We start from the raw sequence: 24,892 nt of genomic DNA, 5'->3' as shown, positions 1-24,892 counted from the left end.
GAACGGCCCCTTTCTATTTGGAAACTCTGCACCCAGCAGTGTGTGGACCCCAGGGAAGCGTGCCTCCAGAAGTAATGACCCCACATGCGGGCACGTCTGTTCTCTAACGGATCCCGCCGCGTGCTGACAGGCTCTCTGCCTTGCTTCCTGCACAGCGCCCTTGCTGGGGGGCTTTCTTGGGTTCTGAGTTGAGGTCTCAATGTCTTCATGGGGTAGGAACAGGGACTAGTGAGGCGAGCGACCCCACAGGGCTGTCATGAGGAGGAAAGGAAGTCCTCTCAGACCAGGGAAGAGATGAACCTGCCAAGGTGAGGAATCAGCTGCCGATTGCTCTGTTCCGTCAGCGACTTGTGACGCATGCCTACTCTGTAGCGCAGAGAAAGACCATCTCAGATGGTCTCCAAGGCTGTGCACCTTCAGGGAAGCAAACTAGCCATCTCTTCTCCTAAGTAGGCCCCAAGGGACTCCAACCCTCCAACCTTTTTGTTAGCACCTGGGGCCTTACCCATGAGAACCGGGGCTTCTCATCAGCCCCAGAGACTCTCTCTCATCTACCCTCTCCTGCTCATGCACCATGCGGACAGGCCCCAGGCGGTGTGCACCACGGAGCCGGGGAGTAGGGGTCCAGGCGGGCCTACCCACTACCTGTCCTTCCTCAGCCTGGGCACAGCATGCGGCTCTCAGCTCCCAGTCACTGGCCCAGGTCTGAGTGCAGGGCTGCCCGCCCATCCAGCTGTGCAGAGCCTCTAACCCCTGCTCCATTTTGGTTCTTCAGGTGGACATCACCTGTTGATATTCATTGTCTACTTCTTCCCAAGTCTCCCTCCCTCTGCTCCGCTCTGCCTGGGTTGACCTGAGTATGCGTGATGACTGGCCCTGCCCTCGTGCTCAGCACTGCTGTCCTGGAAACACAGGTGAGGGCCTTGAGCACACGGGAGCCTCTGCTCTCACAGGTCAGGAGGCTGGAGGTTCCCATTCAGAACATGGTGCTCAGGAAAAGGCTCTGTCTGTGGACTCTGGGGAAGGCAGGCCCTGGTCTCTTTTGAGCATATGGTCCCAGCTCCCCGGTGGTCTCAGTGTGGCACCCGTCTGCCCGATCTGGTCTCCCTTGTGGGACGGTCTTTATCCTGAATCAGAAGCCATTGCAACATAAGTCAGTCACCCTTATCCAGAACAGCAGGCCTGTCTACATTTTAGGGCTAGTTCCTTCCAGGGAAATAAACTCCACACGTGGAGGTCACCCTTGCTTCTGAGCATAGACTTCAAACCTAAACCAAACTCACTGCCAGCGAGTTCATTCTGATGCCCAGGGAAGCTGTAAGCTAGAAAGTTCCCAATCACCGTCACTGAGACTGCTCTGACCCAGAGTGACCCTACAGGACAAGGGAGAACTGTCCTGTGAGCTGCAAGTCTGTTACACTGTATGGGAGCAGAACATCCCCTCTTTCTCACTTGGACTGGCTGGTAGTTCCAATCTGCTGGCCTAAGAGTCAGCAGCCTAGTGGCTAGCTGGCATACCACTGGGGACCATTCGCCCCTGTCTTTTAACCCTGCCTATCAGACCACACAAGTCAGATCAACCCTGGCCGTGAGTTAGAGCCCCTGTAGGACTCGGCGAAAGGGCCGGAGCGTCTCGGAGGCTGCAAATCTTCAGGAGCTACAAGGCTCCCCTTTCTCCCTGGCAGCCCCTGGCTGAGTTGTACTTGCGGCCAGCAGGCAGCACTGTAAGCACTGTGCTATGTGGGGCCCTCTGCCTTGCCCGCAGTTCTCTGCTTGTAGAATCTACCGTCTGGGAGTGTCCCGGCATCGGGAGTGCACTAGGTCTTCCTGAGCAGGGCACTTTGAAAGAGTTCATGGTAGCTCCTGAGGCTCCAATGGAAAAATAGAGGACAGCCCCCGCTACATGGAAACGTTTCTCTCTCTCCTAAGTGGATACATTTCACAATCATGTCCTTTGCTTCACTTGTGCCGAGAGCGAGACACATGGACAGATGTACAGGGGGCACAGGGGCTCGGCTGCCAACAGGAAAGTCAGTCATCTGAACGCACCAGCCCCGGCGTGTGTGCGCGTGTGTGTGCGTGCGCGTGTGTGTGCGCGCGTGTGTGTAGGGTGGTCAGGAGAAGGGAGCCCTTTGAGGCAGTTCCGTCAGTGGCATTAGAATGCACATTTGGAAACAGAGGGGGAGCAGCAGGTGAAAACAATGGCCTAGTCACTAGAAAGGAAGCGGGGGTCTCATGATAGAATTTCCTGGTGGATTTCTACCTCACAACCCCTGCTCTCAACAACAGAAGGGCAGACAGACACGTGGACTTCTGCAGTGGGATGTACAGAAATGGAAGGAATTACATCTGTGATGGGAGACGATGGAGAAGCTGAGTATCCGCAGCTAAACCAGGCCAGGGGCTGACTGTGGAACAGACCATCAAGTGTCCTAGATAAGTTCAAGTTGAAGTTGCAGAAAATTGAAACAAGTCCAGGAGAGCCAAAATACATCCTTGAGAATCTTTCCCTTGAATTTCAAGAACATCTCAAGAAGAGATTTGACTCATTGAATGCAAATGACAGAAGGCCTGAAATGCTGTGGGAGAAGATTAAGAACACCATTCAGGAAGAGAGTGAAAGGTCCCTAAAAGTCAGGAAGATAAGAAGAGATCAGCCTGGATGTCTGAAGAGACTCTGAAACACACTCTGGGCACAGAGTCGGTAAAGCAAATGAAAGAGGAGATGAAACTCAAGAGTCAAACGGAAAACATCACTGGGCAGCTGGAGCAGACCAAGCATTATCATGACAAGCGCAGAGACCTGGAGTTAGGACAACACATAGGAAGAAACTGGTCAGCGTGGATCGAGCTGAACCAACTGAAGAAAACATTCAAGCCTTGGGTGCAATATTGAGGGATTCCATGGTCAAAATAATGAAGGTCGCGAGAAGTATCCAAAGAAGATGGAGGGATACGTAGAGTCACTGTACCACAGAGAACTAGTCGGCCTCCAGCCATTTCAAGAGAGAGCATATGACCAAGCAGCCTTGCTCCTGAAGGAATCAGCCCAGGCTGCGCTCAAGTCTTAGCCAAGAGCAAGGCTCCAGGAATTTGCTGAATGTCAATCGAGATGTTCCCACACACCGATGAAGCGCTGGGAAGCACTCACTCAACCACGTCAAGGAATTAGGGAATCAGCTACTTGGCTAACTGACTTGCAGAGATCCCTATCTGTGCCTATTCCCAAGAGAGCTGGCCCTACTGACCGTGCCCATGAGAAGACAGGATCGTTGTTAGCACATGCAAGTAAACGTTGCTGAAGATCCCGCACCAATGGTCTCGGCGGTACGTTGACGGGAGCTGCCCGAGGCTCAGGGCAGCTGGAGAAGGGGACCTGGAGCGCAGGTTATCATTGCTGACATCTGATGGGTCTTGGCGCAAAGCGTGAAATACCAGAAAATATTGACTTGCGTTTCTTTGATATGCACCAGCTTGGAGTTCGGCGGATCACCACCACCGACAGATAACACGTGCTCGTGTGGAACCTGGAGAAGAGACGGTCATTCTCCTGGGACCAGGGAATGTTGCAGGGGCTGACAGTCAGAAAAGAGTTGATCCCTTCAGCGCACGTACTCAATCTGTCAGCCGAGCAGAGAATGGGGAGAATCCATATGAGCAATAACCCTTGGCCTCAGGACTGGGGGAGGCTTGTTAACCCACAGGGGACACTGAGCCTGGCTTGCTGGCAGTGAAGGGGACTTGAAGCACTTGTCGATGAACATCAAGGATTGCAATACTCAGTACCAACTGTGACACAATGAAAAGAAAAGAGAAATCCTCACACATGGCCCAGTGGATGATCTGATGATAATGGAGAAAAGATGGAAGTTGTCAGACTTTTCTCTCACTGAGAATCAACGCCCATGGTCGCCGCCGGGCAAAACTCATGCGCTTTGAAGAGCTGAAGGGCAAAGCTGTCCCTTTGAGCTCTGAGGCGTGTCTGACGCACGTCACGGCACTCTCAGTGCCCTCCTGTGCATGTGGAACCTGGACACTGAATACAGGATCCATGGAGCTGGTGATGCATTTGAATGGTGGAGCCGGCAAAGAATATGGAAGCACCATGAGCTGCCAAAGAACCGGCAGATCTGTCTCGGGAGACGTTCAGCCCCAGGCTCCCTGAGAAGCGAGCATGGCAAGCCTTCATCTTACATGCTTTGGTCATGTTGTCATGAAGCACCCGTCCCTGGGCAAAGAGCATCATGCTTCGTAAAATAGCAGCCAGTGAAACAGAGGAAGACCTGAGACGAGATGGACTGGCACAGTGGCTGCAACAATGGGCTCCATCGTGCCCACAGGTCGAGGACGGCGCAGGACTGGGCCCTGTTCTGTTTGATCGTACACGGCGCCCCTGCGAGTTGGAATGGAGTCCAACAGCAATAACCACACGAGGCAGTTGTGCTCGATCACGCGGCGCCACTATGTGATGGAATCTCCTGATGGCATCCAACCACAAAATCCAGTAGATCCACCACACACCGACAGCCACGGGAGCCGGGCACGGCGGACAGCTTGCCTGAGAAGCAGAACTTAGATGAACAGGTGGTCTGTGAGTTCAGGTTTTCCTTGGAGAGAGAGAGAGAGAGCACTTTGTTAGTCTGAATGGCATCCTGGGGGAAAAAACAAACCTCCCTCTAAAGCTGTTTTCCAGTTAGGATTCACTCATCTTTGCCCTCTGGGGAGGGGAGTGGTTGTTCGTGTCCCCTCCCCGCCCCCCGAGACAACTCTAGGGTCCTTCTCTTGCTTGGCCCCGGGGGTAGAGAGGTAGGTAGGTGCTTGTGCCAGCATCGCAGCCTCTCCTGGGCATCGGCTCTGTGTCTGAACGCGGGCCCATCACCCCTGCGGCCACAGCTTCTTCAGGGGCTTGCGTACACTGTACGATGGTGGGAGCCGCCTGTGGAAGGTGAATGCCTGTCCGCAGCCCTCTCCTGACCACCCCCACCCCACCTTGATCCCGAGGCAGGACTGCATCTGGGTTGAGCTCCAGGCAGGCACAGAGGTGTCAGCGCTGGGCTCCCCGCTGATGTGGGCTCCCCGGCGGTACAGGAGCAGCAATGAAGCTCTCAGGCCTTCCCTGACCTGGCGAAGCCACCTGGAAACTACGTGCATGTGCTCAGTACCCAGACATGTGGTCCCCACAGCCTGAGGGCGGCCTGGGCACCCCTGGAGCACAACTGGGGGACAGGAGCTGGGACCCTAGAGGCTGCAGTCCAGGGGTAGGGCCGCGCTCCAAGGATCTTGGCTGGTCCCCATCTCTGGCTCTCTCTGACCGGGGCCCAGTCCAGGGACCATTGCTGGCCGGTGCATTCCTGTACCTCCTTACATGCACCCCCCCTCACCCCCCCCCGTGTCCTTTGAGGAGGACTGCAGCTGAGTGTGTCCTTCATGGGCACCAACTTCCTGAGTCTCTAACACGTGGGCACAGCCCACTGCCCTGCGCCTCCTCTCTGGTGCCCGCCGCTTCTATGGCTCCTCCTCTGTCCCTGGGGGGCTGGTGACCAGGAGGCACAGGGATCCCTTCTGTGGGGGCTTCCAGATGGGAGTGCTCTGGGAAGGGTAGGGGATGCCTTGGGGGAAGGGCAGGGAGGTATCTTGGAGGGTCCTACCTGGCCCTTCGTCCCAGTATCATTCCCAAAGGCCTGTTTCTAGGGTCATGTGGGGGGAAAGGTGGGCGCGGAATTTGAACCCAAGACCAGACATTTTCAGCTGGTGACTTGGGCGGGACTTAGACCCCCATAACCCCCAGGAGGGAGGGGCGGTCAGTGGGGAGGGGTGTGGGCAGTCCCTCTGAGGAGCACCCCCTACCTGCCCTCCTCAGAATGCTATCACGCCCGCCTCCTGGGCATGGTGCGTGCGATCAAGGGCTGAGTCTGGGCATCTCCCACCTCGCCTTTGCCCCCATTGAGCACATCATGTGGGAACTGTGGGAGAAGCTGCCCACTGATGCCCACATCCTGCCCTTGGAGCAGCTGGGCATCTCGCTCACCTGCTGGTCGGATGGCAACATCGTCATTGTCATTGATTTCGCCACCCGAGATGAACTTATCCAGGTAAGTAGAGTGAGCTTATCCAGGTGAGCAGGGTGAGCTTATCCAGGTGAGCAGAGGCGGGCCCCAGCTTCCCAGGTGTTTCCCAGGGGCAGGGGCACCGCAGGTGGGAGGGGGAGCAGCTGGAGGCTCCGGTTTGCTCCAAAAGCAGAAACTGAGGAATTAGGAGTGGCCACATCTTGCCCAAGTCACTCTTGGGGTGCAAGGTCCCCAGCTTGTTGGGGCAGCTCTAGACTCCGTGAGGAAGGCAGTGAGGTAGATTACTTTGATAGCACCCCACCGCCCCGGGGAGCTGCAGCTTTTAGTGATTGACTGCCCAGCGCCCAGCCCTGAAATGTGAGGCCGGGGGGAGGTGGTGAGAGCCAAGAGGTCAGCACAGAGGCCCTGCCCATTTCTGCCACTGGTGGTCCATGGGGGTGGCCAGGAGGCCCACAGAGGAGGGGCCCCAGCAGGGTGCAGACCGGTGGGGAGGCAGGTGAGGAAGGTCTCCACTGAGAACCCCTCGTTCCAGCTCTGTTCTGCCTTCCCAGGGGACTGCGTCCTTCATGTCAGTGGCTGGGCCACGGGGGTGCTCCATGCCGAGTCTGGGCGGGCAGGGGCGCAGGCCTTTGCGTTGGTCATGTGACCATGGCCCTGGGGTTAGCTAGCTGAGGAGCTTGGTTGGTGATTGCCCCAGAAGCCCTGTGTGATGGTAGCCACCTAGCAGTTGCTGTCAATGGCCACCAGAGGACAGGCCCTCCCCACACCTCCCCCTGAGGACAGCCTGGGGGTGGGCGTTCTTCATGTCCCTCAGAGGGTAGGAAGGATGGGCCTGGGTGCACCCAGACTCGCATCTAATGATGCCTGTTGGGCAGGTTTGCCTCCAGGGATCCCGCGCAGACACATGCAGCCGGCATGTTGGGCTGTGGCCTCTCAGGACCTGTGTGTCATTGTCATCCCGAAGCCACAGTCACTGCTGAACGTCCTGGAGGCACAGCGGGTTACCAGGAGGGCTAAGCACAGTGCCAGCAGTTCAAATCCACTAGCTGCTTCTTGGGTGAAAGATGAGCCTGTCTGCTCCCATAAAGACCGACAGCCTCAGAAGCCCAAAGGGACCCATATATTCTATCCTACACGGTCCAGATGGGTCAGAATCTTCAGGGTGGTGGGTTTGCTGCTTTCGTTTTGGTATGTACAGAGTGTCACCCCACCCCACCCCCATCAGTTCTTGCCAGTCTCTGCTGCGGAGCAGTCCCACCTGCAGAGAGAGGATGGGTGGTGACAACCCAGGCCCAGAGTCCCCTCTGTGTGGTGGGGCACATAGCCGGCATGTGATGCCCTCTGGGTCCAGCCCCCTCAGGTCTGCATGGGTGGCTTCTGGAGGAGGAGGCCTGGTGGTGGACACGGCGGCTCTGAAGGGAAGAAGCAGGAATGTTGTCTGCTCTAGCCCTTCTCTTCCCAGACTGGCCTGTTCCACGGACTCCCCTTTCTACTTTGGCGTGACCCCCCACCCAGTTCAGAGGGGTGATGAGTACCCTTTGCGGTGGGGGCTGCAGGAGGGTTCCTGAGCCCCTGCCCTGGCCTCTGAGGGCACCTACTAGGTGACAGACCCAGTCCGTACCCTTGTGACCCCGAGGCAGCTAGAGGGTGACCAGCTGCCACCCGTTCTTTGCTGGTGTCCCCGGGAGGTGGTGCGGGCAGATAGGGTTCCCCAGAGGGCGGCACCATCCACCCCACCTCACCCCCGACATTGCAGTGCTATTTCGATGGAGCTCTGAGCAACCACTGCCCTTTGGATACCAGAAGTCCACCATCACCGTGTCCCCCTTCCCAGGGAAGCATGACATCTGTCCCCGGAGCACCTTGACCAACATGCAGGAGGCGAATATCTCCCCGCTCGCCGTCAGGAATCTATCCCTGGCATCTCAGGCTCTCCCCTCACCATCTGGAGGTAGGTATGGTCAGGGTTCCGGCACGTTGGACCCTCATACAGCCTCAGTAGGGTAACAATTAAACAACGTATTTATTTATGCATGTACCCTTCCCAGATGGGATTAGAACCCCAGGAATCCCCCCTGCTGGGGGGCGGTGCTGCCGGTATTGTTGGGACCCACAGCAACTCTGCACCACGGAGCACAGCACTTCCTCTTCCGGGGCCATTCTCCCGACTGCTACCACGGAGCCCCACGTTGCCGCTGCTGCGTCAGTCCATCTTGTCCAGGATCATCCACTTGTTCGCTGCCCTTCTGCCAAGCACGATGTCCTTTTCCAGGGACCTGGTCTTTCCTGATAACATGTCCAAAGTACATGAGATGCAGTCTGGCCGTTCTCATTCCAAAGGCGTATTCTAGGAGTACTTTGAAGACTGGTTTATTCTTTTGGAAGTCCGTGGAACTTTCAATATTCTTCCCATATATTCAAAGGCATAGACTTCCTTATTCACGGGACCTGTTTGAAAACACCTGGCTTGGGCCAGATGCACCTTTGACCTCAGAGTCATACCCTTGCCTTTCAACACATTAAGGAGGTCTGGCGTGGCAGATTCACCCGAGGCAGTGTGTCCTTGGATCCCTGGACTGCTGCTTCCATGAGTATTGGTGGTGGGCCCATGCAAGTGGAAACCCTGGACAAGGTCAGCTTGTCCTCTGTTTGGTGGCCCCAGGTAGCCACGGGCTCCATGCAAACAGGCACACATGTTCAGTGCGCACCAGCCAGGCACCGACTGCCTGCTCTTTGCCCCTTAATTACCTGCCCAGATGCTAACTGAAAGGAGGGCAGGTCATGTCCGCCCAGAGGTGCCTAAGAAGAAAGATCTGTCGATCCATGGAGCACAATTCGGCTGTGATGTGCATGGGGTCACCATATTGGGGTCATCTCCATGATGACTGCTTTGCTCGTTTGATGGTTTTTCTGGAAAGTGGGTGATGTGATTGCACACTGTACACACACACACACACGTGCGCACATGTCTCCTGGCATGGTTGTGTTGTATTGGCATTTACAAAGCAGTGTCACACTCACTTCCTGTGTCCCTCCCCCATAGCCCACCATATGGGCCCCATTTTATAGACAAGGAAACCGGGGATCTCTCCCCAGGGGCTGATTAGCCATCCTGCGTCTGCCACAAGTGGACGCACACTCTTCCGGGGCTGCTGGATTTATCCCCAGTGGGGCTCTGGTGGAGGCGGGTGGGCTGGGATCCTGGTATGCTCTTCCCTCTCAGACTGGCCCTGGACACGAACACTAAAGCCCTAAGGACCAGAGGCCTAAGGGGGTGTCCCAGCTGTCCTAGGGCATGCTGAGTGTCTCATTGTCCAGAGGGCAGGGCTAAAGATGGGGGCCCAGTCAAGGAGTCTGGGGGCAGGAGTGAAATGGGGGTACTGAGATAAACAGCATATGTAGTTCTGTCCTGGGGTCCCCAGGCCCTGAGTCCTACTTGAGGGGTCACTGGGGGAGTGTAGGCTGAACTGGGAGCCTCCAGTTGAAGACAGATGGAGACAGACATTGACCCCCATGCCCCCCCTTGTGTTCTTAGGCATTGACCGACACATGCAGACTGGGCTACCTGGACACCCTCAGGTTCCTGGAGAGGCGTGGTAGGTGGCAGCCCAACCCTGCTGCATAGCTGACTGCTCTGTGGAAACCACATGCTTGTGCCCACCAGGGGGAGCTGCCTCTGGGCCGTGGGAGCTGCTGGGGAGCTGGGCTCACTCCCTCCTCTGCCCTGTGCGGTGTCTTAGCAGGGCGCTGGGTAGGTGGGAGGCAGGCAAGGGGGACATTCCGGGTGGAGGGAAGGGAGAACTGAGGTGAGCCTCCAAGGGGCTGAGAACTCGTGTGTGTGCGCACATATGCATTATGTTTATATGTGTGTCTGTATGTGTGGTCCATGCATATGTGCATTATGTATGTATGTGTGCACATGCACAGACCACCCTTGCCCTCCCCAGAGAAGGACAGACAAGTGAATCCTAACTGGTATTCAGACCCAGAGAGCGCGCGCTCTCTCTCTCTCTCTCCATTGAAAACCGGACTCACAGACCACCTGTCCGTCCTGGACTTCACAAGTTCGCCTTCTCAGGCAACCTTTCCATCGTGCCCAGCTCCCGTGGCTGTCGGTGTGTGGTGGATCTACTGGATTTTGTGGTTGAATGCCATCAGGGGATTCCATCACATAGTGGCCTCCTGTGACCGAGCACAACTGCCTCGTGTGGTTATTGCTCTTGGACTCCATTCCAACAGGGGTTAGAGGCTCTGCACAGCTGGATGGACGGGCAGCCCTGTGCTCAGACCTGGGCCAGTGACTGGGAGCTGAGAGCCGCATGCTGTGCCCAGGCTGAGGAAGGACAGGTAGTGGGTAGACCCACCTGGACCCCTACTCCCCGGCTCCGTGGTGCACACCGCCTGGGGCCTGTCCACGTGGTGCATGAGCAGGAGAGAGTAGATGAGAGAGAGTCTCTGGGGCTGATGAGAAGCCCCGGTTGGTTCTCATGGGTAAGGCCCCAGGTGCTAACAAAAAGGTCGGAGGGTTGGAGCCCCTTGGGGCCTCCTTAGGAGAAGAGATGGCTGGTTTGCTTCCCTGAAGGTGCACAGCCTTGGAGACCATCTGAGATGGTCTTTCTCTGCTCTACAGAGTGGGCATGCATCACAAGTTGCTGACGGCACAGAGCAATCGGCGGCTGACTCCTCACCTTGGCAGGTTCATCTCTTCCCTGGTTTGAGAGGACTTCCTTTCCTCCTCATGACAGCCCTGTGGGGTCGCTCGGCTCACTAGTCCCCTGTTCCTACCCCCATGAAGAGATTGAGACCTCAACTCAGAGCCCAAGAAAGCCCCCCAGCAAGGGCGCTGTGCAGGAAGCAAGGCAGAGAGCCTGTCAGCACGCGGCGGGATCCGTTAGAGAACAGACGTGCCCGCATGTGGGGTCATTACTTCTGGAGGCACGCTTCCCTGGGGTCCACACACTGCTGGGTGCAGAGTTTCCAAATAGAAAGGGGCCGTTCTCCTCTCTGATGGGAATCCTGCGAGTCAGCACTAACTTGCGGCCAGTGAGTGAGCCGTGAGGTTTGACCGACCTGTCCTTGTGTTTGGATTTGAAGGAGAGCGTGTGTTTGCAATCATCCACTGCTCAGAGACCTGTTGAATCACGTGTTCGTTGCCATGAACCTGTGCATGTGTGAACCGGGATCCTAGTAGGAATACTGTTTGGGGGGAAGTAAATGACTTTATTTTCATTAATTAAATAACCACATGACCACAGCTAGATTAAGCGGGGCCACGTCAGCCGGAGCCCCGCCCTTGGCACCATCTCAGTGCAGAAGACTGCCTTCTCCTGTGGCCATTCTAAAGCAGGGGGCGACTCATGGTGCCGAGAGGGCTGACGTGCACACGTTCCACGGCCACTCTCCGTAATCATATTACACTGAGTTCACTTGGTCATGAGAGACCTTTTCCCAGTTCTTCAATTGGATCGGGACGAGGCCTATCTGTTGGCAAATTTGCGCTGCTTCAGCACCTGGCTGAAATCCTCACAGAGTTTGAGGTCGCCCCCAAAATGGTCCCATCTTCCAGTGACAAGGACAGAATTGCTGCTTCCGCTGCTGGTGGCAGTTCAAGGGCTGGGCTCCCCGAGGCTCCTGGTAAAGTGCTGTCAGCCAGGTGGGCCCAGGGCCACTTCCCCCACTGAAGCCTCTGGGGACGGTTTAGGCCAGCATTTGTCCAACAGCAGAGCCCAGAGCCACACCGACTGCTGTGGTCGCCATCTGAGCCACCAGACCGGGCCGTCTTGGTGAACCACTAGTCGCTGGGCACCTGGGCCAGACTAGGGGAAGCTCCCATCTGAGAGGCCCCCTGGCGGGAGCAGCCACAAGAGAGGCATGTCCCCAGCTTCTTCAGCATCCTAGCTACTTGGCTACGGGGTTCTCCGTAGGGAATAAGCAAGCACACAATCACCAGCTTCTGCCATGATGGAGACGAGGAGGCCCATCTCTATTCGGTCGAGTGTTTGCGTCAGGAATGGGCGTTTGGATATTGTGGTTGTTGTTGTCTTGTTCGTGCGAAGGATTACATGGATTGTTCCTCTGAGGCTGAATGCTAATGTTGACTAATCCATTTCGAATCCCTGTGCATCCGGTATGAATTCTCCTCATCACGTACTAGTTTGGATGTAAGTTGGGATTCAAGCAGCCTGGCTCTTCTCAGGAGTTTTGCGTCTCTGCTCTTATGATCTGCAGGTTTCTGTCCTCGTGGTGTCTGCCTGGCTTCGGAGTCAAGTTTATGAGCCCTTCGTAGAAGGTGTGCACTGCCCTTTTCTCTGTTCTAGAGTACTCGGGCCTGAATGGGGGTGACCTGTCTTCTCTTGGCCTTTCCTTCGTGCACTGGGCCAGTGGTTGTGAATTGGGTTCATGCGTTCAAGGAACCAACTTCTGGTCTTATCGATGGTTTCCATCTTTTTCCTGTTTCCCAGTTCAGTTATTTCTGCTCTCACCTTTGTAATTTGTCTCCCGTTGGTTGTGGGTTTATTTTGTTACTCTTGTTCTGAGTGCTGACGATGCGGGGTTCGGTCACTGATACTGGGTCTCTCTTCTCTGTTCGTTGTGTGTGGGGATTGCTATGCATGCCACTTGAGAACTCCTTTCCCTGTGTCCCAAAGGTTTGCGTGTGCTGTATTCTCATTTTCATTTGTTTCAAGGAATTAAAAAAAATTCAGGCTGTGTTTGATCTATTATCCAATGATATTTAAATAGTTTGGTGATTTGTTTCCATACAATTATTATTATTAATAATTATTATTATGCCCTATTCTTTCAATGGCTGATTTCTAGTTTTGTAGTGGTATGGTCTAAAAACCGGTCTAAAAACAAAAGGGTTGTAGAATCTCAGTGGTTTCAAATTCATCAAGTGTGGCTTGTGGCCCCACGTGGTCTCTTGTGGGGAATGACTGTGTGCGGTGGAGAAGAATGTTTACTGAGCTGTCACTGGGCGGTGTGCTCTGGAAGTGTGTAGGGAGCAGAGTCGGTTTGTCGCGTGGTTGAGTTCTTCGGGGTGTTCCTCGAGCTTCCGTCCTGAGGCTCTGTCTCCCTTGGAGCGTGGGCTATTGAAGTCGTGCACGGGTAATGCTGAGCTTTCTGGCTCTATCTTCAACTCTCTCGCAGTTTGACTACTGTGTTTTCAGGGTCGTTCTTGGGAATATGTGTGTCCTGTGGTTATGTCCTTAGTCTGGTGGCAGCTTCTTATTCTCATCACCATTCTCTCCTTGCGTGGTGTCCTTTTTTGTCTCTCATGATCATTTTTACCTTGAAGTCTATTTTACTAGACATTAAAATGTTGCCGCTCTTCTGGTGTGTGTGTGGGTGTGTGTGCGCATGTGGTTGGCGCGGTACATCTTTCTTCATCCTTTGAGTCCGGTTGATTTTTCTCTCTGTGCTGAAGGTGGACTCCTCGTAGGCAGCATACTTGTGGGGATTGTTTTCTAGCCCAGCCCGCCTCCCGCTGTCTTCTGGTGGGTGCACTTGATCCATTCCCATCCCGTGTCCTTGTCAACATGTGCTGGGTGGTGCTCTCATTTTTCTGGGGTTTTGTGTGGCTGTTTTCACTTTGGGAGTTTGCTTTGTGGATTATTGGTTGCTTTTTTTCTTCCCCTATGCCCATGGTTCTTGGAGTTCTGTTCTCATTGTGTGCATGTCTGGATGTGATTGATTTGCATGTTGCTCTCAGCTTTAGCTGCTCTTGTTGATGATTCTCTAGCCAAAGTGTTTCCATTGCTATTTTGTTGCTGTAATGCTGTTCTTACTTTTACCAAGTCCTTTAATTTTTCCTCCCTGGAAATTCCCTTATTCCTCCCTCATAATCTTTAAGAATTCGGCTGCTTATAGGATCCTAAGTTGGCAGTTGTGGCTTTATTTTGCTTGCTTGTTTTTTCCTTTCTGGATTTTATGTGTGTCACTCCATTGCCTCCTTGTCGGCAGAGTCTCTGCTGAGAAGTCCAAGCTTACTCTTAGTGGTTTTCCTTTGAGAGCGACTATTCTTTTTCCATGGCTTCTCTCAGGATTCCCTCCTTTTCTCGGAATACACTGTTTCGCGATGCTTCTCTTTTGTGTCCATGCTGGTTGGAGTTCTCTCGGTTCTTGCATGGTTGTGGGCTCCTCCTTACAGCGTTGGGAAAGTTGTCTTCTAGGGTTTCTTGTTCTCGTTTTCTGTAGGATTTCAACATTTTCTCCTTACTCTGGGTTCCCAGTGAGGTACATCTTGTTCCTCCAGAGGATGTTTCACGTCAATCACGCGCTTTCTTCAGAATCTGTGTTTGGAGTTGTGGTTGCTCATTGTTTCTCTTGTTGGCTGAATTAGAGAAAGCATGGTCTTTGGGGTCACGAAATTGGTTTGCCTTCCCTTTGATCCTAGCACTCTGTTCTTTCCCTGTGTTACTGTTTCTGATATCCTATTATTTATATTCTGGAATTCTATTTGGTGTAGGGTTTCTAGCTTCTCAATCCTTTCCCCCATTTGTTTTAGATATCAAAACACTTGAACCCTATTTCTGATAGTCTCGGGGCTTCTTCTGCGGCGCATTTCTTTAGCTTTGCATTATGCATTTGCTTGCTGCAGTTTTTCTTCACTTTGTGCATACTGCCTGCCATGCTGTTCCTGGGCATCCCGGTGCTGCTATTAGTCTTGGGTGTAGAGCTGAGTCATGTGGGGTCCATTGACTCTTGCCGGGCTGGTGGGAAGACTGGAGCTTTCTTTGCTTGGGGGAGGGACAGTGGAGGCCTTCCTTGAGGGTCATGGGTTTGGTCAGAACCTGCTTTGCAGGGTCTTGGGGGCAGCTGGGGTCTTTCTTGCCAGGCTTAGGGTTCGCCAGGACCTTCTATGCCAGTATGTGGGCATGCTAGAGGCTTTTCTTGCCAGTGTACTGGGGGGTTGGGGCCTTCATTGACTAGAAGTGGAGACCATCAGCACTGCTTATCAGGTTACAGGGGCTACCAGGGCCTCCATTCTGGGTCCTGGGAGAGTGGCACCTTCCTTAGAGAGGGACAGTCAGACCCTTCCTTAGTGGGTTTCAGGGACATCTGGGGACTCCTTTCCCCAAGGGCATGGACAGCCAAGGCCTACTTTGTGCACAGGTGTGGACAGCTGGAGCCTCTGCTGCCAAGGGGCAGGGACGCCCGGGGTCTTCTTTGCTAGAATCGTCCTTGAACAACCTCAGGATTAGATGGGGAGTTCCTTGTTGGGATTTGGGGATGGTCAGAGTTTTCCTTGCTGGAGCAGTGTGGGGATAGCTGGGACCTTTCTTACCTGGGATCAGGAGTGGCCAGGCATCTGTAGTCTTTGATCTGGGTAAAGGTGCTTGCTGTGTGCTTACTATATAAGGTTAGACGTGTGAGTTCCAGCCCTGGATCCGGATGGGTCCTCAGGGGCCAGCTGTGTAGTTGAGGGGTCAAGTGATGAGATATGAGGCAAGGCATACAAGGACTCACCTCTTTCAAGGGTGAGGGGACCCAGGGAGAGGGTAATGCATTCCCTTATAGCCTTAGGTAATCTGAGGCACACAAGCCACACTGAACACACACGTAACAGGAAGGGGTTGTGTGAGATGCATACATGTAGCAGGAGCAGGACAAGCAAGGGGTACACATGCAACAGGAAGGGGAGGTACTAGAGACCTTCCTGTGACAGGAAGGTCCGTGCAACCAGAGGGAGCTCAGAGTGAATCTGGCGGCCTTACGTTAGTTGTCTCTGGGCTGACTAGACCTTGGGGGTCTCCCAGCTCTTCTCCAGGGGACAAATCTGTGATCCTTATCAGAAGGGAGTGGGCCCTCCTTATTGCTTTCCTGGAGACAACCTTCCGGCAAGTAGCCTTCCAGCAGATGGCCTGTAAGCATATACAGTAGCAGCCATGTGCTTGCGGGCCGCACCTTGAATTGGCCTTATCATCGGGGGTCGTCGTGCGAATGGCTTTCTGTTAGGAGAATGTGACTGGAATTCATCGCCAACCCACGACCCTGAAGGTCTCCCTCCCTGGCAGCCCCGTCCTTCCAGACTCCTTAAGGTATGAAAAGTAGAGAATCTGTCCACATACACTCGCTTCCCAGTTTTCTTTCCCCCATAGACATGCCTTTTTGAGAGAGACGGGTAGAGGCAGACATGACAGATGGATTGAGGTCTAGGGGTGGGTGAGGTTGACTTTTCATTGGTGGGATCTGGTTCTGGACGGGGGCCCTCTGCATGGTCATGGACTGGAAATGTGATCAAGGGTCCAGCATCACTGGCCATTTCGGGCTGCCACTTATTGGTCCAGAGGTTCTGCTGGTCACCTACATGGCCAACAATAGTCACTGGACCTTCCCATTTACCACAAGTCATGCTTCCCTCTCGCCACGGCAAATAGCAAGCAAACAAAAAGGCAGCAGGATTCATTCTTAGTGTTTAGCTCCGGGAGGAGAGTCCAAGGCCACTGGCTGTGTTCCAAGTGCCCTGCTTGGGATGACCTCTCCCTTCATGACCGTGCTGATCTCTCCTGGGAAACACAGCTGGGCTCATGTGTTTCTCTCTGAGTGTGTATGTCCACCTTGTTCTTTGCCTCTCCTTTCATGGTTTATGTGGACACTTCTACTGTCACAAAGCATTGATGTGGTTCCAAAAGTCAACTACCCACAGAACGATGATGAAACCGGGGCAGGGGCCCCACCCCTCATCTGCCCACGCTCCCCCACACCTGAGAAGTTTCTAGTGCCAGCCTGGATGTCTCAAACAGGATGTTTTCTTAGTTTACCTTGTGTTATTCAAGAGCGCCTCCTCCCCCATGTGCTGTCTTGCGTGTGTTTGGAAAAACTGCCACCGTGTGAGCTCATGGGACGCTCCCTCATTCGATGTCTTCTTTTAAAAAAAATCTTGTGATTGACAGCTCTTATCACAGGCCACACATCCATTGGACCAAGCACATTTGTACATATGTGGCCACCCTGATTGTCTACACATTTACTTTCTATTGAGCCCTTGGTATCAGCTCCCCCTTCTTCCCCCTTCATCCACCCCACACCCTCGTGGCCCCTTGAAAAAGTATTATTAGTTTCATATTTTACACTGACCGCTGTCTCCCTTCCCCAAGTTTCTATTGTTCCTCCCTCTGACGGTGTGTGTGTTGTGGTTATGTGTCATTCGTCATGATCTGTTCCCCCTTCCTCCTCTCCTCTCCCCACCTTCCCCCCTACTCTCCTGGTATCGCTACTCCTATCCGTTTCCCTGGATTCCGTGTGTCCTGAGCATTTATGTCTTATCTGTACCTGTGCACATGCTCCTGTCTAGCCCACTGTGAAAGGCAGGACTGGGGTCATGATAGTGGGGGTGAGGAAGCTGCAGGGAACGAGAGGAGGATTGTGTGTTCCATCGGTGCTTTCCTGTGCCCTGGTTGTATGTCTTCTTTTACTACAAAGGTCAATCACTTCGTTTTGGTGGCCGAGAGTCTGCAAGGCAGTGCGCACACACCATCCTCCAAGCAGTGGGTTCACATGTGTCATTCTGAGACATGGACGGCCCTCTTCAGGGTGGCTTCTCTCCTCTCCTTTTCAGGATGCCTCATTGTCATTCCCATGCCCATCCTGTGAGCCACGCCCTCTCTGGGGGATCTGTGGGGTATCTCTGTGATGCCTCTGGGTGCTTCACGGACCCTCTGTGTCCTATCTGTGCCCCGGCCCATTCGGACACATCTAGGCCCCATAGCTTGAGTCCTTCCTGCTGCATCTACCTGGAAGTCTCCTGGGCACATCAATCTCTACTTCCCCAGGCTGAAACCACCCCTCTCCCTGCAGGTGTGGCTGCCCAGTCTGACTGGATAATCAGGCCCTGCCTCTAGTCTTCCCTCACACAAATCTTTACAGCATTCAGCCTGGAGCCGTTCTGCTTCCACCCCCACATGAAGTCATCCCTCAGATTTCCCCTGGCCTTCGAGGTCCCCTCTTCTGGTCTGAAACATAAGGTTAAGTGAAGCAGTATGGCGATAGTTTCCGGGAGAACAATGGCAGCCCAGACAAACGCATTACAGAAACAAGCCCTCGACGACAAAATAGGAGAAAATCAGCAGTGGGAAAAATCTGGGAGCCCTGAATCTCTGCACTGGTGCAGAAAGCTAAATGAGCTGAACTGCACAGAAAGAGGGTAGGCAACTGGAAATTAAATGACGCATGAGCAAGCAACTGGCAATTAAATGACACATTCTCGGGCCAGGATGACCCCTACACGACCTAACCATTCTTACATCTCCAACAGCTGTATCCAGTGGACAAGGACCAACACGTAGGCCAGTGTCACCTGATCAAAAGATAATCAGAAGTGCGAAAGCACTACGGTGTCTCGGGGACAACAGGCCACTACAGTTCATAAGAAGAAACAAGGCAGAATTGCACAGAACCACTATCAAAACCCAAAGGATCAGCCCGGGGACATAAATCATTGGAACCACCAGAAAAGAAAGTCAGAAGAATGATGCTTAGGTACATTCAACAGACAGTAAAGTGGTGGAGATCACTGCTGAAGACAAAGCAGGTGCATAAGCAAATGTGGTGAAGAAAGCTGATGGTGCCCGGCTATCAAAAGATAAAGTGTCTGGGATCTTAAAGGCTTGAAGATAAATAAGCGGCCATCTAGCTCAGAAGCAACAAAGCCCACATGGAAGAACACACCAGCCTGTGTGTTCCAAAGGGGTGGATGGAATCAGTGCGGAATGGGGACTCAAAGCCCATGTGTAGGCAACTGGACATCCCCTTACAGAAGGGTCGTGGGAGGAGATGGGCTAGTCAGGGTGCAGTGTAGCAATGATGAAACATACAACTTTCCTCCAGTTCCTAAATACTCCCCCCCCCGCCCCACTATCATGATCCCAATTCTACCTTACAAATCCGACTAGACCTGAGGAAGTACACTGGTACAGATAGGAACTGGAAACACAGGGAATCCAGGACAGATGATCCCCTAAGGACCACTGGTGAGAGTGGTGATCCTGGGAGGGTACAGGGAAGGTGGGGTAGAAAGGGGGAACCTATTACAAAGATCTAAATATAAACCCCTCCTTGGGGGACGGACAACAGAAAAGTGGGTGAATGGAGATGTCGGACAATGTAAGTCATGAGAAAATAATAATTTATAAATGATCAAGGGTTCATAAGGGAGGAGATGTGGGAAGGGAGGGGGGAAATGAGCTAATATCAAGGGCTCAAGTAGCAAATATTTTGAGCATGATGATCGCAACAAAAGTACAAATGTGCTTGACACTATGGATGGATGGATTGTGAACAGAGTTTTATGAGTCCCCAATAAAATGATTTTTTTAAAGAGGGGTGGTGAGATTGCTATGGAGAAAACAAACCAGAGAGGAGAGACACAGGGAGAGAGGAGAGACACAGGGAGAGAGGAGAGGGAAAGAGACAGACAAAGAGCAGCAGAAGAATTTTGGGAGCACTGCAGTAGCAATCTCACAAAATAAATTTAAAATTAGAAACCATACAAAACACCAGGGCGGTATCCAGAAGGCAGATGCTAAGACAGCTGGAATAGATAGTACGTGGAAAGGGCCAAAGGAGCAGAATTCAAGAAATGAGAGAGCTTGTGGGGGGCCGGGGGGCCATGAGAGTGTAGCTGAAAGATGTGTAAGATCTTCAAACAAGACTTCAAAGCAGCAGGGAAGATTCAAAACCCTGAGATCTATACCTTCCCCAAAGCACAGAAACCTCTACCAGAGACAACCTGCTGTTTCAGAAAGGGGGAAGCAGTGCAAAGGACCCCAAAACAAAAGCTGGGAATTGCTGGCTGCTGCAACAGGAAGGCTGTGGGGCTGCCCCACCTCCCCAGACCTCAGCAGAGAGGAGGGGAAGGGGTGATGGGTTCATCTCACCTGACCCCAATTCACACCACAGAGAAGGACCTCTAGTCCCAGTACTTCTCCCACACTGTACTGTGAGGGGTGCCGTCACACTGCAGCCTGGCTAACAGCACGCAACCTGAGCAGAGAGGCCCCCGGGCCCCTCTCTCCATAATGTTGAAGGAGCGCCTGCCTTCCCCGCAGGTAAAGTGATGCAACTGGGCTGAAGGCTTCCTCTCAATGCCCAGGTGGGACAAGACAGAAGCAGGTCCCCCAGGTCTGTGGCAACGTCTCCTTCGTGCAGCAGGGGGACGAGTCGGTCCTGGAGGTTCAATGAAGCCGGACAGCAGAGATGGGACAATCAATAAAATTAATCACATGGAAACTGAACGACACTTTACTTGCAAAGCACCTTGTAATTGTAGAGAAAAAAAGGGACAATTTTAAGAATATCTTGGGACAAATGAGAATGAAAATCAGACATATCTAAATAAGCCTGGGCCACAGGGAGAGCAATACTTAGAGGGCAAAACGGAAGCCAGACCGTAATAACAATCCCTTAATACGTCGCCTGCAGCGTTCAGAACAAGACCAGCCAGACAGCTCCTCGGACACACAGAAGAAAAGAAATAACCAAAATTAGAGCAGGAATAAAGGATTCAGAGACATTTTAAAAACAATAGAGAACACATGAAACTCAATAAGTTGGTTCTGACTTCCGGCAAGATGGCGACCGAGCAATACGTATCAGAGAGACTGCAGAAATCATCACAGGAGAGCAACGGAGAGGGACGCGCCACTCCGTCGGGTCACAGGAGGCGCATCCTGTAGATAAGTAGACACAGACCCACTAGGGTTTGAGGACCTGTGGGCTTTTGGCTTACCACGGTGGGGGCCAGCTCAGGCTTATCTTTAGCCCCACCCGTCTCCACCAGAGCTGGACTCCTTTGGCACTTCACCACAACCACAGCTTGCCTGCCGGCCAGGTTTAAACCCCTCCAGCCCACGGTCAGGTGATTGGGGCTCAGCTATATCTTTACTTTTGTTTTTCTCTTCTCTACCCCTCTACCCCCCCCCCCCCCCCGTCTCAGTGGGGCTCAGTTTAAATAAAACACTACCGAAAAACAAAAACACAGTAGGAGACCTTTCACTTCCCAATTTCAAAACTTATTTTATATCCACAGCTATCAAAACAGCTTGGGGTTGGTGCAACAACTGAAATGTAGACCAAGGGATTAAAACAGGGAACCCAGAAAGACCACTAAGTACCTACAGACACCGAGTCTTTGAAAAAAAACTAAAACGCATTCAGGGGAGAACGAGCCTTTTCAATAAACAGTGCAGGAAAAATTGCATCTCCATCTGCACAAGAAGGAAACGCGACCCTTAGTTTACATCGTGCACAAAACAAGCTCAAGGTGGATTCGCATAACCCAAGAACCATAAAGATTATCATTGAAAAAATAAATGGGACCAACTTAAGAGCCCCTAGTAGAACACACTCCCAAATACCCTACCAAGCATAATGACAAACACACTGTCTTGGACAGGGTTCTCTAGAGAGACAAACCAGATTGCTAGTCATTATATATAAATATATTTATAAAGATAGATACATAATTCAAGAAATGAACTGTTAAATAATATACAGATAATACAAGAAATTAACAGTTAAATTATAAAGCAGTGAGACACTAGCAGTCCTTCAAGTTTTGAGAGCTGCCAGGTACCAGTTTTTTTCTGTAGAGAGAGCTGGGCTATATATATACCCAGGCAGCAAACTGCAGGGCAGGTCCCCAACTGTCATCAACTGTCAGTCCCCAGCTTCAGAGATGAACATTCCAATCATGTGGGTTTAAAGGGACCTCAACTTACAGCGACACAGTCCACAGGCTAGGGATCCCACAGGTAGTGTACCTCTTTAAACTGAGGCACCGAACAAGCAAGCCATTTATCCCTCTGCCCTTCAGTTAATCCTACTTGTGTTTATCGGCCAGGCTGGCACAATAAACTATCGCACACACTATCGAAGGCAAACAGAGGACTGGGACCTTCTAAAAGCCTGGCATTTATGCACATCAAAAGAGTAAAAAGAACTTATATATTGGGGGACTATTTGGCAATGCTGAATTATATAAAGGATTATTTCAAAGATCTATAAAAAACTACAATACTTTAATATGAAACACACAAACGACTCAATCAAAAGTGGACACAAGATAAGAATAAATTAGTTACTAAAGAGAACATCTGCGTCTAAAGATAGCTAAAACTAAAGATCACACCTCTAACGAAGGGTAAGGCGCCCGGATGGTGCCCTGGTTACCTGTCGGTCTCTGATCTGCATGATGGTGCCCTGGTTACCTGTCGGTCTCTGATCTGCATGATGGTGCCCTGGTTACCTGTCGGTCTCTGATCTGCAGCGTGGGCAGTTCCAAACCACCAGCAGCTTCGTGGGAGACAGACTGCACTGTCAACTCCCATCCTAAACACTTACGGTCTCTGAAATCCACAGGGTGGCAAAGAGGCGGCACTGAGTCGATGGCAACAAGTTTGGTTTTTGTTTGGAGACGGATGACATCCAGGTGGCCACCAATCATGACGAACTGCTTGCATGCCTTCGTTCGGTTGAAGAACAATACAAATTAAAAAACCAATGAGAATGGCCTCCCACCAATACTGTTAGTAAGATTTTAAGAAGCAACAACAAACTAGTAAATGCTGGAGAGGCGGTGGGGAAATGCAGACACTCCTACATGGCCCACCGAGTGTCAGACTTGCCCAACCAGCAGAGAAAACAGAACGGAGCTTCCCTAAACCAACGCACACAGACCCTGCCCCTCTCTCCTTGGCCTATAGCCTAGCGAAAGGGAGAACAAAGCAGGAACGCATGTTTATCACAACAATTCCTGGAATAGCCAAAAATGAAAAGGTGACAACAGCCAAAAATCCCATCTGTAGAGGAATGGATGAACAGGAACTGGCATATACATGCAAGGGAATGTTGGAAATCTCTAACAAACAAACAAACAGACAAACAGGGACGAGGCTGTCAAACCCATCTTGACACAGACGAAATTGGAGGGAGCCCTCAGCAAAGTTGGTCGATCCCATAAAGATATAAAATATCATGAAAACATGGCTGTAAAGGGCAGGGGAGGGGGCACGAAAAAAAGTCTTGACACCCAAGGAAAAAACTTGGAAAACTCTGGCTGGGTGCCCGTTGGGACCATAGCGGCCGGGCGGAGCTCGGGCAGAGCTCGGGCGGCGACGGCGGCGGAGAGCGCGCCTGAGTGGGGAGCTAACGTGGTGGTCCAGGGCGGAAGGGCCAGGGTGCATGGTCATGGAGGCTACGACTCGGATTCAGTGATGAGGGACGGGTTGGAGAATCTAGCAAAAGGCAGAAAAGGACAGGCGAAGATGAGTTACTGCTGGACAAGCCGTTTCCGAAAGAAACGCACGGAAAGGTGGCACACAGCGGGGAGCGGCAGAACTGCTGGACAGGGAAGAAGCCAGAAAGAGGAGGTTTCATCTCCCAGCTATGGATGCTTACCAAAGACACAGAAAGTTTGCTAATGATTGCATTTTATAGAACGATGGCAAAAAGGAAGGTTTCAGGCATGTAGGGGAAAGTGACCAGACGGATTTGGATGGTATTCGAGAAAGCCACAGATTGCTATGGAACAAGGTTGATGCAATGGACATGACTTGGGGGAAGAGACTTGCCAGAAAAATATTATGATAAATTATCCAAGGAATACTGCCTACTGGATCTCAGTTGATACAAAGAAAATAAGCTTGGATTGAGATGGCATGTAGAAAAAGAAGTAATTTCAGGGAAAGGTCAGTTTTTCTGTGGAAATAAAATGTGGTGCAAAAGAAGGCTTCATGAGCTGGGTAGTTAATGTTGGTTACAGGGAGCAGGGTGAGAAGGGGAATGCCTTCGTGAAATTGAGGTTATGCCAAGACTGTTCCTTTAAACCAAGTTTTCACCCCAGGAAAAAGGAAGTTAAATTAAAGACCAGAAAGAAAGAGTAAAACCAAAAAAGGTGGTGACGAGTCATCCCATCAAAAATCTTCTGAAGAAGAAACTCCTCCCCCAAAGTATAAAGGACATTCATCCTCCAAGAAGTCAGAAGCGCCTGTAAATGGAGATTCTGAAGAAGAAGGAAGTGCTTCGGATGCTGAACTTTGGAAGGCCCACTCCCAGAGACTGGTGAGAAATCACGGGAAGAAGAATTTGATGAGTACCTTCAAGATTCGTTTTTGTGAGACACGACCAAGAAGCCTACGTCCCTCAACGTGAACGTTTACTTAGAAACTCTCTGAAAGACTTGCTGTACAGCTGCAGGCGGAGTGGTTTGGCTGTGGAAATAGGTGCCCAGCTGCTCTCAGGATGGCAGGCGCCTTGGAAGGTCACCATCCTGTGAGCCGCGCGGGCTGCTGTTCGGTGCCCTGCAGCACGGCCCATGACGTCACCAAGTCGCTTAAACCGTGACCTCATTGCCACAGAGCAGTTTTCTTCAATAGGGTATTACCAGCCATTGATAAGAAATATGGAAATTATCTTGAAATTCCATGGAGCTTTGTGGAAAGGAAGCAACTTTTGGCATCCTCTCGCGTTTCTTGGTAACGTCATGTCTTTCAGTTGCATCTGAATCCCCTCCTCCCCCCATTAAGAAAACCTATTCTCACAATAGAAGAATTACTTGAGGGGAGAAACCCTTGGGAGCTTAGAGATTTTAGACCAAAACTACCTCAACCTCTCACTGTTCTTGGATTTCCCAGACATTTAAATTATAAGGTAAAAAATGACAGCACGACCTTTCACCAAAGAGTATTGTCTGTATGATGAATCAGTCGGAGTATCTCATAATAACAGAGTTAACGATTTGGATAATGATCGTAAAAACGTGCTTATGTGAAAAATGATGGCGGCCGGGCAAGACATTGGGAGGTCTGCAAGAGTGAAAGGCAACA

General features: G+C 52.0%; 1 pseudogene; it reads left to right on the top strand.

Moving 5' to 3' along the window:
• Positions 1-5,954: 5,954 nt before the first annotated feature.
• Positions 5,955-24,184, top strand: LOC142450628 (protein FRA10AC1 homolog; annotated as a pseudogene).
• Positions 24,185-24,892: the final 708 nt, after the last annotated feature.

The sequence above is a fragment of the Tenrec ecaudatus genome, chromosome 6, assembly GCF_050624435.1.
Source record: "Tenrec ecaudatus isolate mTenEca1 chromosome 6, mTenEca1.hap1, whole genome shotgun sequence".
NCBI lineage: Eukaryota > Metazoa > Chordata > Mammalia > Afrosoricida > Tenrecidae > Tenrec > Tenrec ecaudatus.
This window is presented reverse-complemented; position numbering and strand designations above follow the sequence as displayed.